Source organism: Dama dama, chromosome 18, assembly GCF_033118175.1.
Source record: "Dama dama isolate Ldn47 chromosome 18, ASM3311817v1, whole genome shotgun sequence".
Lineage (NCBI taxonomy): Eukaryota > Metazoa > Chordata > Mammalia > Artiodactyla > Cervidae > Dama > Dama dama.
In genome coordinates this window covers 67,536,448-67,552,891 of record NC_083698.1, presented here as the reverse complement: position 1 = coordinate 67,552,891, position 16,444 = coordinate 67,536,448, and the positions used below count along the sequence as shown (strand labels likewise).

The following is a 16,444-nucleotide window of genomic DNA, read 5'->3' as shown; positions in this document are numbered from 1 at the left end:
ACTTACATTCAAAATGTTAGGAAGGTTAAGTACTTTGGTATATGAGATATGTATATGCACTTATACTGGAGACTTACCTTTTTGAACTAAAGTTGTTCATTCACTGATTTTCCAGAAAAAAAAAAAAAGCAAGACTCCTCAAAGGGTGAATGAATGGTTCCTTCATTTCTAGAGACAGAGACTTCCAGGAACTTTTAGGTGACAATTTTTTCTAACTTGATAAAAATACATATATAGTCCATCACATTCTCACAACAACCAGAGAAAGTAGATATTATTAATAGGATTTGTATAGGGAAACTGAGACTCAAAGACTTGCCAAGGTCCCAGAGCTTTGTGTCTTTTTGATCTAGTCTCTGGCAAAGTTTTAAGGTGAATTTAAATGTTTGCTCAAGGATAGCGAGCAAGCTTCATTTGCCAGATCAGGCCAGGACCAGTTCAAATAACACATTGTCAAAGCCAATGTTCCATTATCGGAGATGGAACAACTGTAGTAGTGAAACCTTGATGCGAACACAGGCAGTTGAGCTCCAGAGACCACTAACAGGAAGAAAAGAGACCCTGAAATCAATGGATGCTGTGCATACAACAGTCAGCCCTTACCTTCCCTGTGATGGGATGATGCACCTTCCCCGGGACGTCACCTGCAGCTTAGCTGTATCTAATCCTGTGTTTAAAGACCCTCCCACCCACAACTCCCAGGCTTCATCCCATTTCATTTCACCCACCACTGTTTCCAACATTTGTAAACACAGCAGCACTTTGTTTTCTATCAAGAGACTCCAAACATTTCCAACGGTTAATACATGTGGGTCTAATTCAGGCTTTGCAGAACAAAACCGGATGACCATGACAAGTTTTATATGGCATAATATATGTGAACTGATGCACTTCCCAGTGCTTCTTGCCTTGTCCTCAACCTCTTGGAGTGTACAAAGTGTGCCTGTTAAAGATCATAATCTAAGCGCCTTTTACTCTGAGTGCCTTTTTCCCTGGAGCCTTGAAAGTGCTCTCCACTAATGGCCTATAAAAGGATCTTCTTGAGACTGGAGATGGCCACTTGGGCTTTAAATCTAATGGCATCAGATTTAAACATTTTTGTCCCTGTTTTAAACATTCCTAATATCTTCAGAAAGAGACCCTGAAAAATGTGGAAGCAGCCCTTTGCAGGAAACCACCCTCAGTAGGAAACCCCTTTACTTGTTACTTTAGCAACTAAATTAACTAACTTCTAGACAAGGCACCACCAAGCTCTACTCATCTCTGGTCCAAGCACACTTTTCAGATCTTTTAATCATACAATACCTTGCCTAACTTGTTGGTTCTTTCCATAGATCAAAGAAGTAGAAATGAAGAATAAGTAACTAACAGATGACCAGACCTCTTCTCTCGCTTCCCCGTCAGTAATCTCATGAACAAACTGTGTGACCAACTATGAACAAGACAGAATCTAGGGCAAGGACACAAGAAGTCAGTGAGCCTGCCTGCAGTGGAGGATGGTGGCGACACTGAGCCCCTGTTTCGATGATTCACTTGAGTTACTTCCCTTCTTCCCTTTAAAGCTTTCATAACCGAGCAGAATATTGGAAGGTGGTTTTGGGGGGAACATTGAGTGCCCCATCTCCCCAGATTGCCAGCATTCTGTTTAAAGGCACCTTTCCTTTTTGTCAACATCTGTGAATATTGATTTTGTAAGTGGTGAGTTGATTCATTCTATAACAAATGGACCACTTGTACCCTTTCTTATGTGCCCTAGGGAAGTCCTGATTTAGAAGATGCCCCTCTAACTCCAGCTTAAGCTGCAACTGTTGATGACATAACTGACTGTGGGCTGATGTTTAATATCCCTGAAGCAGGCCACAAGACTTTGACCCATCTCAGTCTTCTCTGGAAGAATGTTCTTTCACAGACCCAAAGGAGAAGAGTAAAGAGAAGAGATTGAAGACCTCAGAATTGTAAAGGGGAGGAAGAATCATGGATTCTTTTCTCTTTAAACATTAATCATTTAAAATGTGCAATTTTAAGGCTGCATTGATCTTCTTGACAGTCCTAAGAAAACTTTCTTTCCATTCTTAATTCTGTTTCTGGACTTCCTTCCAGCTATCAGCTAAAGCCAGAGCTGAAGTCCCATGAGAATTTTGTGCACTGCTAGAAATCCTATGAGTCACTCAGTGGACAGTTCTGAATTAATTGTTAATCTGCTGGTGGGTGTTACTTTAAAAAAAAAAAAAAACAGATTGTGACTTTCTAACTCTTGAGAAGCCAGGCTAAACCACTTATGAGAGAAGGAAAAGAATAAGAAAACAAAAAATCTGAGAAAATGTGATTTCTCCCTGGAAGCCCTTCCTGTCTTTATGCCATGGGGAATAGTTGAACCATCAAAAAATCCATTTATAATGAGTGTTAGTGAAACCAGGAGCTTGGGGGAATAAATTGAGCAAAGGCAAGAGTGGCAAATCTTGATACATTTTGCAAAAGGGAAGACTCGGGATTTTTAAAAGTTTAAATACAACATGTCATTTATATGCTGCTGTAGTCATATGGTTCTATCTAAGGTAATTTTAAAAACAAATATTATAAGGATAAAGTCCTTTTAAAAAAGAAATATATATATATTTGTAAGAATGCCCTTTTTCTCTGGAAATTGACTACATGTCACTAGTCTTTATCATGCTGATTAATGCCTGATCAGTGAGAGAAATTCAAGGGTGAGATATTCAGTGTTGTCAGTCAACTGGCCACAATAGTATTTTCTCCAGGAGATTCAGTTGTTACTGTCCCTTGGTGTTGCTGCCAAGGAGAAAGTCCTACTATCTCTGTGCTTTGCCAGGGGCAGAATGAGCCTACTAAGAGTATTAGCAGAGCAGAGACTGGAGTTATATGCATGGAAGGGGTTTGATGGAGAGGCGATAGCTCCTAACCTCACAGAAACCTCCTCTGACTAGAGTTGTCTTTCTCCTCTAGCTCCAGAGCACCCAGAGATGCAATTTGGTTTTCCCTTTTGCAGTGAGACCCATCCAATTGGCCACAAGGTACTCCTTCTGCATTTACTGGTCAAACGCAGGGCAATTAGTCCATTTAGCGGTTCTAAAAATACTGTCATCTAAAGTTGCGTTAATAGAACATGTAAGAAAGCAAGATACATACGACAGATGGAAGCTTGTAGGGCTTCTTGGCATTTAGGAGCAGAGGAATAAGTCGGGCAATCCTTAATAATCAGGTTTTCATTGTATCACTCTGTACTATTTACAACATTATTTGTATATGTGTGGGCTTGCTTGCTGTGGCAGTACATATATGAAATAACTTTTACCAGCATCGTATTAATTGGGAGGCAGGCTTGTTTGATGGAGAAAACATAGCTTTGGAGTAAAGCAGTGCTGTATTTTAACTCTGGTGCTTCTACTCAGCAACTCTGGGATCTAGGGAGCTGAATGAACACTCTGCCCCTGTAACCCCCATCCCACATTGGTAAGTAGGGGTGATGATATCCAGCTATGAACAGTGAAAGAGATACCATATTCAAGTTCTTAATAGAATAGGTTGTGTGAGGAACATACTTTGAGAACCAGAGACCTATCGACTATTACCATCTTTCTGTATTTATTCTTCTTAGTACAATCTTCTTTTGACATAAACTTTCCATGTGTACTGATGTGTTTGGGTCTTATTTATCTATCTTTACCAGGATTTTTAAATCACTTCCTAGACAAAATCTCCTGTCTTATTAATGCTTTTTTTTTTCTGAGTGTAATTTTTAGTCATTATAAAGTTAAGTTGGTGTAGCAATGTAATTGATCTTTGTAGATTTCTCTTATATTCTGCAGTCAACTGGCAGATTACTTTTTTTTTATTACTTTATTTTGCCATTTTATTTGTTGACTTTCCTGAGTATATGAATAATAGTGTAACAAGTACATTAGCCAAAAAGCAAGTACAATCAGAATACAACTCTATTATTTCCCCCTACTACTTGCAAAACTTCCTTGACCCTGAACAAAATCTCATGGTATGTCTCATAATTTCTCTGGTCAGTCTTAGGTGGGTGTTTATTGAAAATCCTTAGCAACTGTTCTGATTGGGCCCAAAACCTATCAGATCTCATTCTGACCTAATAACTGAAACAGGCTCCTGGAGAAGACCTGCTGGGATAGATGTTACCTCTTCCATTTCTGCTTCTTAGACCATAGAGTTCAGAAGTAGGGTCATGGCAGCTGAGTGTGTGTTATTTGTGTATGTGTGAGAGAGAGAGAGAGAGAGAGAGAGAGAGGGCTCGGGCTGGGGCATTTATCATCTGGTACAGAGAAGAAGGTGCGTAGTGGTAGAGAATGCCCCTGCCAATGCAGGAGACCTGAGAGATGAGGGTTTGATCCCTGGGCTGGGAAGATCCCCTGGAGGAGGGTATGGCAACCCACTCCAGTATTCTTGCCTGGAGAATCCCATGGACAGAGGAGCCTGGTGGGCTACAGTCCATGGCGTCAAAGAGTAGGACATGACTGAAGCGACTTAGGATGCACCCGCGCACAGAAGTAACACTCATGCTTAGGACGCACCCGCGCACAGAAGTCGTGCTATGTATTTGGATGATTGCACTGGCTCAGGATCAACCTTGTTCTTAGGTAAAAAAAAAAAAAAAAAAAAAACACAAAAAAAATCTGGTCGTGTCTAGTGCCAAGTCACTCATCAAAATTTTATGTCATATATTATTCACAATGTTAAAGCTTATTTAATATTAACGTCTTTTCTCTACCCCAGACTGAGGAAGGAAGGGCAGATCAGCCTCTCTTTCCTTGTCCGTACCTCCCTCCCTGTCACCAGGATGGCCCTGGTAACTTCGTAGTTCACAGGGTGGGGGGTCAGGGAGGCGACTGATGAGAACCAGGATAGGTGGGACTTCACAGGCACAGATATAACCTGGAACTGGTATCTTTGATGGTGGTGGCATGTCATAATGCAGACAGCTACTGCCTTACACTTTTGAAGTGAAGTGAAGTCTCTCGGTTGTGTCTGACTCTTTGCGATCCCATGGACGGTAGAGCCTGCAGGCTCCACCGTCCATGGGATTTTCTAGGCAAGAGTACTGGAGTGGGTTGCCATTTCTCCTATAGTTTTAAGACTGTGTTAATCAGCGTGTATGTAAACAGGGGCTCTGGTTGTAAGGATTTAGTAGGCTGGATCAAACGTCGATACTGCCACCAAGTGGCCACAGAATGTAATGCAACTCTTTACTTGAGCAAGCTGGGTAATAGCTAAGTGTTTTTTGTTTTTTTTTTTTAAAAAGCCCTTAAAAAAGGTGCTTGAGGCAGCTCCCATACACCTTTTAAAAATAGTTTAGTTAAAAAAAAATAAAGAGAGAAATAGGAGTAGCTAAAATGTTTGTGTGTGTGTGTGTATTTAAAATGAGTTTCAATTATCAAACCACATCACCAAGAAATGTAAAGCGTATAGTAAAGAGAAGAAAACAGAATCCCTCCACCCCAAAACAAATATGACTAAAACATTGGTTAAAAATTTTCTTCTAGCATTTCTCCCATAACAACCATAATAATTACTAGGTGCCATTTAGCTAGCTCATATGCCAAACTCTTTTCTAAATGCTTTAAAAAATGTTCTTTCAATAGATGAACGAATAAAGAAAATGTGGTATATACTACATACAATGGAATATTACTCAGCCTCAACAAGGTAAGAAATTCTGACATATGCGACAACTAGATGAACTTTGAAAACAGTATGCTAAGTGAAATCAACCAGACACAATAGTACAAATATTGGATGATTCCACTTACGTGAGGTACCTAGAACAGGCAAATTCACAGAAACAGAAAGTAGAGCATAAAGGTTGTTGCCAGGGGCCAGGAAAAGGGGAGAATGGGATGTTATTGCTTAATACGTTTTCTGTTTGGAATGATTTAAAACTTTAGGAAATGGATGGTAGTGATGACTGCACAGTATTGGGAATGTACATAAAGCCACTCAATTGTACATTTAAAAACAGTTAAAGTAGTACATTTTATGTTATGTGTATTTTACCACAAGAACCTATTCTCATTCAAATCTGCTTTGATTCTGTAAGATGAGTTACACAAATAGTAGATGGATTTGAACCCAGGCAATCTGATTACAGGACCTAGGTTCTTTGCCCATATTCTTAAAAAGAAAGAGAACAGTAAAAGGAACTTTCACATTTGAACCCTGTTTCAACAGTTATCTGCTTATGGCCAACCTCATTTCACCTGTTCCCCCACCTCCTCCCTGCCCTATCGCTAGGATATTTTGATGCAAATCTTAGATATCATGTCATTTAATCTGTAAATACTTCAGTACATAGCTCTGAAGGGAAAGGAAGAGTAGCTCAGTTGTGTCCGACTCTTTGCGACCCCATGGACTGTACAGTCCATGGAATTCTCCAGGCCAGAATACTAGGGTGGGTAGCCTTTTCCTTCTCCAGGGTATCTTTCCAACCCAGGGAATCGAACCCAGGTCTCCCGCATAGCTCTAAAAGGATAATTTTAAAAAATATTGTAACACTTAAAAAAACTAATGTTTTCTTAATATCATCAAGTATTCTGTTACTAATCACATTTCCCCAATTGTCTTATCAATTATGTTTGTTTGAATTAGGACCCAAATAAAAAACCTACACGCTGCAAGTGGTTGATGTTTGTCTTCCAACAAAAAGTGCCCCCTCCATCTTTAGCTGTTGTTCTCAGAGGTTTTTTTGTTTTGTTTCGTTTTATGATGTGTATCATATGTTCTGTGGACTTCTGCAAAGTTCAGATTTTGCTCATTGTCTCTTTTGGAATGTTTCTTTGTCCTAGGTATTCCCTATATCTGGTGGAACCCGGAGGCTTCACCAGTTTCAGGATCTGCTGTTTTAGTAAGAAGTCAAAGGTGGTGCTCTGTAATCTCCGTAGAACGCACAGAATAACCAGATGTCTGTGGCATTTTCTGTGATGTTAACCATCATCAGTAATTACTGATGGATCTCCCAGATCGATTAATTCAACAAGGATTGGGAAATGATGATCTTCTCTCTTTGTGTATTAGCTGGAGTGCTTGCACAAAGAAAAGCTTTCCTTCAATTCTTTTTTTTTTTTTTTTTTTCTTTGGTTATCGAGGTACATACAGTGTATACCAGAAGGGCTGAATAGAATATTTGGTAATTTCTCTTTATTTACCATTTTTCAAAATACTATGTCAGTTTCCTAACAGTGGGGCTTCCTTGGTGGCTCAGATGGTAAAGAATCTGCCTGCTATGTGGGAGACCTGGGTTTAATCCCTGGGTTGGGAAGATCCCCTGGAGGAGGGCATGGCAACCCACCAGTAATCTTGCCTGGAGAATTCCATGTTCAGAGGAGCCTAGCCAGGTACAATCCATGGGGTTGCAAGAGTCGGTCACGACTTTCATATTTCATATTTCCTAGCAGGGAGTATTGTTTGTCTTAATGTCATTTTGAACTCATGATTTAAGCAAGTTATTGTGTTTCAGGGAATTCCCTGGTGGTCCAGTGGCTGAGACTCTGCTCTCCCAGTGCAGGGGGCTGGGGTTCGATCCCTGGTCAGGGAACTAGATCCCACATGGCACAACTAAAGACTCCACATGCTGCAACTAAGACTTGGCACAGCCAAATAAACAAACATTTAAAAAAAAGCCATATTTGATATGTTTCAACTATTCTAGTTACTGTAATAAGCAGAATAATGCTTCCCAAAGTTGCTCACATCCTAATGTCAGGAATCTGTGAGTATTTTACATACATGGCAAAGAGGAATTAAGGTAGCAAATGGAATCAAGTTCACTAACCCACTGACCTTAAAATAGGGAGATATCCTGGATGACCTGGGTGGCCCCAAGTCCTCCCCGGGGTCCCTATAAGAGGGAGGCAAAAAGAAGAGGTCAGAGTGATGAGATGTGAAAATTCTACCATTGCTGGATCTGAAGACAGAGGAAAAAGGTCATGAGCCAAGGAAGGCAGGCAGTCTCCAGACGCTGGAAAGGCAAGGAAACAGATTTTCCCCTAGAGCTTCCAGAAAGGAACGCCGTCCTGCTGACATCTCGGTTTTAGCTCAGGGAGCCCAGTGTGGGCTTTTAACCTACATAACTGCGTCTTTCGTTGGTGTTAAGCTGCTCAATCATGGTAATTTGTTACAGTGACAACAGAGAGCTAACGCAGTTTTTATCCTTATCGAAACCAATATTGATCTATCTATGGCTGGTGTTATCCTTTGCAAATTGGCTTCTGACTCCTTGAATTTTCTTGCTTTCTGGTATGATAAGATGTCACAGGCCCCCCTATGGGTAAACTCATGAAATTTGGCTTCTACCTCAACTTCTCTTGTTCTCTTTACTGTAATTTGTGAGTGTAAATGGGAAAATCCAACACTTAACATTTTTTTCTTTTCTGCACACTTTACTCCTTTCTCTTAAAAAATGCATTCCCTATGATATCACTACAGGATCCTGTTCCATTTTCCTCTGGAGTCTTCCTTCCTAACCCCCTAAAGCTGTCCTCAGGCCTCATTTCTTCTTTCTCCTCAGTCCTCCACAGTATTCTATCCATGCAATAATTCCTCCATGCCAAAGGCTCCTAAAGATGTATTTCTCTCCCTTATATCTGCTGGTACCAATACAGGACCTCATATCTAACTGCTTGTTAAATTTTATTCCCACTGTCTCGAAACTCTTACTGATAATGACTATTTCTGTTAAACAGTCTACTCAGATTCAAACTCTGGGGGCTATTTAAAAATCTTCCCTGTCCTGTGACCCTCCTAAAATAAGAAATATAACTGCCACCAAATAATTATAATATTTTTACTTTTGCTTTGCTGTAATAAAATTTTAAAGTTGGTTTTGCCCTTAAGTGTCCCTCCACGGACACAGAGCCCTGTGAGAAGCCAAGTAATCATCAGAGGTTACTTGTGAGCACAGAACAAGAGCTCGGGGGGTAACATGATTTGAAGAGTTAATATCCCCAACTAAGATGCTGTGATGCATGGGCCTTCTCATGGGACTGCAATTCCTGCCGTTTTTGTTAAGGCTCCGTCTTCCCTGAGCAAGCTTAGGTGGTCCCTGCCAGCCTTTCTTTCTATGCCCCTGTGCCTGACAACATTCTTTTGATTTCTTTAGAAATATTGCTATCTTCAAACTGATGGCAGATAATCTTACAGGTACATAAAGTCACAAAATTAAATGAGATGGGTATCTCTATCCATCTAGAGTTAGAGTTACCCAGGAGAGTAGCTATGTCTCTGCTTTAACATTTTGTATGACCTTTAAGAAATATTACTTGAGAACAACGATTTGTGTATGTGCTGTGATGTCAGATGTGGGCCTGAGTGGCCTGTGCATCACTGTGGAGCTTAGCGCCCTCTTGTGTTCACAACAAAGCCAAGCATAGCTGGCTCTATGGTTCTTCAAGTTTATTTTAACTGCGTCTTTATGTCTGAATTTGGCTCCCAGTTTTTAAAAGGATCTGGCATCCTGAGAATCATATTACAGAGAGCCAGCTCTAGGAAAAACAAAGAACATAAAATTCTTTATATCCCTTACTTTATCTTTCTTATTTTCTTTCTTTTCATCTCTTTTATTTTCTCTTTCATTAGATTCCCTACTCTATTCAACACATTCTTTTCCCCCATTTTTTTCTCCCCAGAGCCCGTTGATCATATCTGAGACTATAACTTACTATTAAATAATCTAAATTTAAATTTGTATAATTTTTATGATTCCAAGAAATATTTTAAAACATTAGACGTCAAAATATGTTGCTTAGATGGATAGATGGAACCAAACAAAACTCAATTACACCAGAGAAATGCAAATCAAAGCCACAAAGAGGTATGGTTTCACAGGAGTACAAATGGCTATCAAAAAAAAGTCTACAAAAAAAATAAATGCTGGAGAGGGTATGGAGAAAAGGGAACAGTAAATTGGTGCAGCCGCTATGGAAAACAGTATGGGGATTCCTCAGAAAACTAAAAATAGAGCTGCCATATGATCCAGCAATCCCACTCCTGTGTATATATATTCACACAAGATTATAATCTGAAAAGATAGCAGCACTATTTACAATAGCCAAGACATGGAAGCAAACTAAATGTCCATTAACAGATAAATGGATAAAGAAGATGTGTGTGTGTGTGTGTGTGTGTGTGTGTGTATACACACAATGGAATATTACTCAGCCATAAGAAAACAAGGAAATAATGCTGTTTGTAGCAACATGGATGGACCTAGAGATTATCATATTAACTAAAGTAACTTAAGACAGAGAAAAGACAAATATTATATTATATGACTTACTAGTGGAATCTTAAAAAAAGGATATGAATGAACTTATTTACAAAACATAAATAGATTTACAGACATAGAAAATAATCATATGGTTACCAAGGGGAAGAAGGAGAGGATAAATTTGGAGTTTGGGATTAAAAGACATACACTACTATGTATAAAATTGATAAACAACAAGTAATAAACAAAAACATAGACAAACAACAAGCAACAATAGATACACTATAGCACAAGTCAATATCTTGTAATAGCCTCTAATGAAAAATAATCTGAGAAAAGAATATATTACATATATTATAGAATATATATGATCACATACCTGAAACTAATACAACATGGTAAATCAACTGTACTTCAATTAAAACATTCTTTTAAGGTGTCATAGCTCTAGACTCCATTGGGGGAAATGTTTTCCCTCAGAAATGAGTTAGGTTTTTAATAAAAGGCATGAAGCTGATTGTGAAGAGAGAGACAGACTCAAACTCTTCCAGAATCTCAAAATGGCGATGACAGCTACAGATCAAAGGATAAGACACATACAGCCCAGCTCCATGTTAAGACCCTAACAGTTATCCAGGATACGCCAAACAGGATGAGCATTTGTTTTGAAGCCCTTTACAGACACGCCAGTCACAGGACTTGTCAGGCCAATCAACTACTTCTGAGGCAAAGTACCTTCCTGAGAGACCCAAGCTGACTGAAATGGGCCATCCCTAGGTTGTTTTTGTACTAAGAGAAGGCCTCTGATTAGGACAGAGGTGGGCACCTGAAAACCTCTGAAGTGGCGTGGTTTACAAAGCTCTATCTACTAGGGCCAAGTAATAGAGCCAGTTGGATCTTCTCCCTCAGGTAGTTGAACAAGAAAGAGTCAGTTGGTTGATAACAGGTGTAGACAAGACATAAAAGTGAAGCAAAGTCCAAAAGAAGAGTTATATGAATAGCAGCGTATTAGTTAAAGATCTATCAGCTTCTGCTGAAAAGGCAAATGTTAATCTGGTCCCTAAAGTTGGTTTAGATTGTGAAAGGAGATACTCTCAGAAGCGAAAGTAATACCAGCCTCCCTCTTTGCAATGAATTTTTTTCCAATAAACCCCCATTATCTGATAGGGTGTGAGATCTCTGGTTCATGCAATAAAAGGAAATTAGCAGCAGTGTGGGGAATAAGTTAAAGGAGAAAGTCTCTGCTATCGTAGAACCTGAATGGTAGTTGGGCAGATCATGCATATTAATACAGAGACTATTGATTAGTTTTTTACTACTGTACTCATTCACTCAGTTGCGTCCAACTCTTTGCAAGCCCATGGACTCTAGCCTGCCAGGTTCCTCTGTCCATGGGATTTCCCAGGCAAGACTACTGGAGTGGGTTGCCATTTCCTATCTTACTACTGAGTAGTATAGTAAGGTACTGGGGATGCAAAGATAAATAAAACATAGACCCTGTCCAACAGGGGCTCAGAGACTCCAATGGGAAATGGACTGTGCAAAGGGGATGTCCAACATGCAAAGGGAGTGGGGAAGGGGTTGAAGATGTTTCTAAAGTCCACTTACTGCTTCCTATTAGAAAAGAATATTGTACAGTGTTTCTGTTCATGTAGAGGAAACTCAGTTAATATAACTCACAGCCTCTCTCCATTCCCTTACCCCTTCTTCTGGGGAAGTTTAATCTTAGGAAGAATTAAAATGGGCTTGTGTGGACTAAATCTTCTCTGCTTCCCTTTGGGATCTAGAAGCCCCAAAACAGACACTCTAACTCTGCCTACAAGTGGTACTTAAGTGCTTAACTTTGAGGTTCAGTGAGTAGGTCCACTTGGCTCTTAATCTAAGCTTCCTAACTTCATTTTATCCGCAAATACAGTGATATTTGATTTCCCATCCACCTTGTTCTTTTGTGTTTCATTTTGTTTAGTTCCTGTGTGGGGAAGAGAGATTATTATTTGAAACCTCCTGGAGGCAACAATACTCACATGGAGGCCTTTAGGACCTCATAAACTCTTGCAACCACTGTTATTTAGAGCACTGGTGGAACTAGACTGAGGTCAAAACTGGTCAGAAATGTGACTGAAAGTCTGGAATGAAAAAATGAGCTGGGCTAATTGTATTATATAATAAAAGCAAAAAAAAAAAAAAAAAACCCAGGTGGTAGCAGGACAGAAGGACATGCGGAGGAGAGCTGAATCCCAATAATGGTAGTGCTTTAGCATCAAGAATCCCAAAGCTCAAACATCTTTTAGCTCAAGTCACAGTGAATCTCAGCCTCATTCTTAGACTTTCCTGAAATTCTGTGGGGATTTTGGGAGACAGTTCTCCATGGGTCTCTCATGTTTCTACCTATTCTGTGAACAGAAGCAATGTTCTAGGGGACAGACAGCCTTGGAAGATAGTGTACCCCTCTGAAGCAAAGGGCAGGTTTGTTTACTGACCAGTAAAATAAAGACAGTATGTCCCAAGGGGGCAAAGGTTAGGCAGCTTTGGCTCATAATAAAAGATTTGGGTTCCCTATGTCCTGGCTCCTCCATGCAATGTAACCCACTGCATGTGAAGGTATTATCCAACACTCTTGCAGATGCCCTGTGGGAACTGGGGATTTGGCAACTGACACAACATTGCTGACACTCCAGCTTCTACTACTGCAATTAATAAACTATGTTTTGCCTCTGATCTGGAGGTCTGATGTCTTTTTCCAGCATCCACAAAATGGCAGCAGGCTGACTTGTTAGCTTGCAAGTACGGTAAAATCTTTGACTCTTCACTATTGACAGTATACCTTATAAAAAGAAAATAAGCCTTCAAAACTTCCCTTTTCTGAGATATCTTGATAAAGTCTCCTTTCTTAGCCAGGAGCCCTGACTAGAACATATTTAAAGCAAATCATTCTAGCAAACTGAATGGGAAAAATACTTTCAAATCATATCTCTGTAAGGAGTTAATATCCAAAATATATTTAAAAAAAAAACCCCACACAACTCAATAGCTAAAAAATAAACAATCCATATACAGTTGACCCTTGCATATTATGGATTTGAACTACAGGGATCCACTGATATGTGTTTTTTAATAGTATTTTTTAATAGCAAATACTACAGTACTACTCAGTCCATAGCAGGTTGACTCCAGGATTGCAAAACTGTGGATACAGAAGAACTATGGCTAAGAGAGCCAACTAGAAGCTACATGCAGATTTTGAGAAGCTTGGAGGGTCAGCACCCCTAACCGCTACTTTGTTCAAAGGTCAACTGTAGTTTTCTTTTTAGAGACCACAAGGTGTGTGAGAGCCTCCACGATTCACTGGGTGTTCTCAGTCACTAACTAGCTTAGACGTAGTATTCTTATATTATCAGCCTCTAAAAATCTCTTGTGTATCACTGCATTTTAACTGCTCGGTCAAGGTGATGGCCTATTCAGAATCGTCCACACTTTAACCACGGGCCCATAGGTGCTTACAATGATTAGGTGGGACTGAGGTTAGAAATTGTGGAAAAAGACATACAGATGGCCAAGAGGCACAGGAAAAGATGGATGGCTGAGTGAGAAAATCAAACAAGCAGCGAAGCTGGGTGAGAGTAAAGAAATCCTGAGATAGCTGGTGGAGAAAAGTCATGAATACTGTGATCACAATACCAGTCACAGGAATGAGGACTGAGTATCTTCACATAGTTTCTTCCTCTGTGTGTCCTGTGTTTATTTCTATATTTGACTAATTTTCTCCTTTCATCTCCTTTCCCCCCTCTGTTACATATTGGATGTGTTCATGATGACACATTTTCCACATTAGTTCACAGGTTACAGAATAACCAAAGAGGATTTTCACTTTCTAGAGAAGGAATAGGGTCTATCCAGGAATTCTGTGTCATAATTGGATGAATTTGTTGACACCACTGGAGAAGTCAACCATTTGAGTTGTGCACTGTGGTAGACAAGAGTTTTTTTTAAAGGGGAGGGGTTGTTAAGGTTGGGAAAAGGAAATATGTTTTTTAACCCGCATCTGAATATTCCCTCTCTGTTTGGGTATCCTTCTTCATCAGAGGCTAGAACGTCCTCAGCATTGCTTGCAGCAGGGGCACAGGCTTGTGACCCAAGCTCTGTCGTCTAGATGCTTTCATGCCAGAATTTGGCACAATGACCAGGGACAGCAGAGAGAGGAATCACCCTGAATTAAACATGACAAGGCTGGCACTAGACGAAGTAGCAAGTCTAGTTTCTAGAATCAGTAGTGATAACTGCCCAAGGAGTATACGCAGCACACTTTACACTCCCCAGGCTCAGGAATGACTTCGGGGTGGTGTCCTCATGGAACCAGGCCTGCAGAATAATTTTTGACCATTTTGCATGACACTGGTCAACTCCAAGCCTGATTCTCAGAGATTTTGTAAACTATTTTGCACCCCTTAATCAATGTATTTTCTGCTTTTAAAAAAAGAAATTTGTGGCATCAGACACTGAGAGTTATAGGTCAGGAGGGAGAGCTGTATTACAAAGAGTAAGGGCTTTGGAGTCAGAGATCTGTTTTTGAATCTTAGTTCTGTTGCTCACTGATGAGGAATTCAATGTCTCTCAACTTCTTTCCTAATAAATACAATGTAATCAACAATTACCACCCTCCCCTCCAGCTGCCCATCCCCTGCCCTCCCTTGCACAAGATAATCGTGTTAATTAAATGAGACCAGGCATAGAAAACACGTGATGAGGCGTTTTTCGTGAGCTTCAGAGCTATAAAAAGCTACCATTATTGTTTTTTTAATAAGGATCTTTAACCCTGCTTATCAAAATTGTCACAAAATAACTCATTTAGAATTCAGAGGAGAGAATACAACCTACAAGAGTGCTTTCCAGGCTTGTATTTGGGGGATTAATTGAAAAACAGAACGCAATATACCTGGGAATGTAAAAATGAGCCTTCTTTCACGACTGACTTGGAGCTGGCATAACACTTACTCCAAAATTATCAACAAGGAGAAAGGAGCTAGCCACAAAATAGAATCCTAGAATTTAGAAAGCAGGCAATCCTGACTTTCAGAAAAACTAAGAAAGCCCAAGTATTATTCACTCTGGCCTGGGATGTAGAATGAAGCTAGTTCAAGGGTTGGGACATAAACAGGACCAAGATGCTGTTTAGATTGTAAGGAAATAAAGAAGGTCATCCCTCTAGTATTAAAGTAGAACTCAGATACAGGCAGGGTTCCCAGGGGGCATTAGTGGTAAAAAAAAAACCTGCCTGCCCATGCAGGAGACATACGAGATACATATTCAGTCCCTGGGTCAAGAAGATAATCTGGAGGAGGAAACGGCTATCCACTCCAGTATTCTTGCCTGGAGAATCCCAGAGGAGCCTGGCGGACTACAGTCCATAGGGTCAGAGTCAGACATGTCTGAAGCGACTTGGCATGCATGCAGATACCACGCAATTGCTTTGCTTGCAGGTCCAGGGTAAAAAGGGTGAGGGAAGCAGTTCAGGAGCCCTGATATCCACCTGTCTCTTGTGTGTGGGCCTAAGATGATGTTGCCTGCAATTGCTTTTGGAAGATAATGTAGAAGCAATTAGAACTTGATAAGATAAAATCTCGGAGAAGAGGGAACTGCGGGGAGAGGTGAGCTAACAGTGTGCATTTTCCCTTGGAGCAATTAACCACTCTGGGTGTGGGGCAAACGCCTAAGAACCAAAAGGGCTCAAGTAGAGGACCTCTGCTAAAAGGCAGAGAAACATCTCAGGGAGGAAGAAGTGAAAAGTAGAGGCTTGAAAGGTGAAGGTCTCAGTTAGGAGGAAGGGGCAAAGTCTGTGCCCAACACCTAGCCCTTAAGGCATCTGCCAAGTTTTCAAGTTGAACAAGGCAGGACGCTAGGAAAGCCAAGCAGACAGACTCTGAAGAACAGACTCAAGTTTGCATCTGTCTTGCACTGCTGAGGAGACAAGGGTAGAAGTCAAGATTCACTTTGGGATGAGTCCAGTCAACTCCCCTGGCGCTGCTGAGAGGTATGCTTTTACATATGTTAGGTTTGAAGGATCTGTATTGGTTTCCCATTGCCATTGCCACAGACTTTATTATCTTGTTGTTCTGGGCCATCAAAAGTCTGAAATGGGTCTCAGTGGGCTAAAATCAAGGTGTTGGAAGGGCTAGTTCCTTCTAGAGATTCAAAAGGGGAATCCTA

The 16,444-nt window shown here is 40.3% G+C and overlaps 1 long non-coding RNA gene across 23 annotated transcripts in view; it reads left to right on the top strand.

The window, feature by feature from the left end:
* The first annotated feature begins 15,910 nt into the window (after positions 1-15,910).
* LOC133072355 (uncharacterized) overlaps positions 15,911-16,444 on the top strand; it is a 446,833-nt gene continuing 446,299 nt past the window's right edge. For all 23 annotated transcript variants that reach the window (XR_009696719.1, XR_009696707.1, XR_009696718.1 and 20 more), the window contains exon 1: positions 15,911-16,268. This is a non-coding gene — a long non-coding RNA (uncharacterized LOC133072355). The remainder of the gene's footprint in view (positions 16,269-16,444) is intronic.